Here is a 1,955-nt window from a genome sequence, read left to right on the forward strand (position 1 = left end):
AGTGCTCCAATGTGGGTCTCTGTCTCTATCTCCATCCTTCTCAGGATGACGGTTCTATGGTGATATGCAAGTATTCATCAGTGTGACTATGGGATAAGGCCAGTTAAGGCACCCTCACCTCTGTTGCCCAAGAACGTAGCTGGGGACATCTCCTTGAACACCTGGGAACCCCTCTAGAACCAAGTCTCTTGCCAACCCTAAAATGCTCCCTTAATTAAGATATCTTCTTCCCTGCTCCCATATCTACCCTTCCGCCATTTCAATCATCCCATTCCCCAAAGCTCTCCCCAATCCTCCCCTTCTCCCTTCTCTCTCCCCATCTCCCCTTTCTACCACCCCACCCACATGCTCCCAACTTTTGCCTGGCGATTTGTATACTTCCAGTATCCAGGAGGATAAATATATGTTTTTTCTTGTGTCCACCTTATGATTTAGCTTCTCTAGGATCACGAATTATAGGCTCAATGTCCTTTATTTATGGCTAGAATCCACTAATGAGTGAGTACATACCATATTCATCTTTTGGGGTCTGGATTAGCTCATTCAGTAAAGTGTTTTCTATTTCCATCTATTTGCATGCAAAATTCAAGATGTCATTGTTTTCTATCACTGAATTGAACTCTAATTTGTAGATGTGCCACACCTTCCTTATCCATTCTTTCAATGAGGGGCATCTAGGTTGTTTCCTGGTTCTGGCTATTACAAATAGTGCTGCTATGAACATAGTTGAACAAATGCTTTTGTAGTATGTTTGGGCATCTCTTGGGTATATTCCCAAGAGTGGAATTGCTGGATCCTGCGGAAGGTTGACACCCAGTTCCTGAGAAACTGCCACACTGATTTCCAAAGTGGTTGCACAAGTTTGCATTCCCACTGGCAATGGATGAGTGTTCCCCTTATTCCACATCCTCTCCAGCATAGGCTGTCATTGATTTTAGCCATTCTGACAGGTGTAAGATGGTATTTCAAAGTTGTTTTGATTTGCATTTCCCTGATACCTAAGGAAGTTGAACATGTCCTTAAGTATCTTTTGGCCATTTGAACTTCTGTTGAGAATTCTCTGTTCAGTTCAGTACCCCATTATTTTAATTGGGTTAATCAGAATTTTAATGTCTAGTTTCTTGAGTTCTTTATATATTTTGGAGATCAACCTTTGTCTGATGTGGGGTTGGTGAAGATCTTCTATTCAGTAGGTTGTCTTTTTGTCTTAATGACAATGTCCTTTGCTTTACAGAAGCTTCTCAGTTTCAGGAGGTCCCATTTATTCATTGTTGTTCTTATTGTCTGTGCTACTGAGGATATACATAGGAAGTGGTCTCCTATGCCCATGTGTTGCAGACTACCACCCACTTTCTCTTCTATCAGGTTCAGTGTGGTCAGATTTATATTGAGACTTTTAATCCATTTGGACTTGAGTTTTGTACATGGTAATAGATATGGATCTATTTTCATTCTTCTACAGGTTGACATCCAGTTATGCCAGCTCCATTTGTAAAACCTGCTTTCTTTCTTCCATTGTATAATTTGAGCTTCTTTGTTGAAAATCAGGTGTTAATATGTTTGTGGATTAATATCCGGGTCTTTGATACAATTCCATTGGTCAACATCTCTGTTTTTATGCCAATACCAAGCTGTTTTCATTACTGTAGCTCTGTAATAGAGTTTGAAGTCAGGGATGGTAATGCCTCCAGATGATCCTTTATTGTATAAGATTGTTTTGGCTATCCTGGGTTTTTTGTTTTTCCATATAAAGTTGATTATTGTTCTTTCAAGGGCTGTGAAGAATTTTGTTGGGATTTTGATGGGGATTGCATTGAAACTATAGATTGCTTTTGGTAGAATTGCCATTTTTACTATGTTGATCCTCCCAATCCAAGAGCAAGGGAGATCCTTCCATTTTCTGGTGTCCTCATCAATTTCTTTCTTCAAAGACTTAAAGTTCTTGTCAAATAGAT

The sequence above is a fragment of the Alexandromys fortis genome, unplaced genomic scaffold (genome assembly GCF_014885135.2).
Source record: "Alexandromys fortis isolate MF-2015 unplaced genomic scaffold, M_Fortis_MF-2015_v1.1 scaffold_221, whole genome shotgun sequence".
NCBI classification, from domain to species: domain Eukaryota; kingdom Metazoa; phylum Chordata; class Mammalia; order Rodentia; family Cricetidae; genus Alexandromys; species Alexandromys fortis.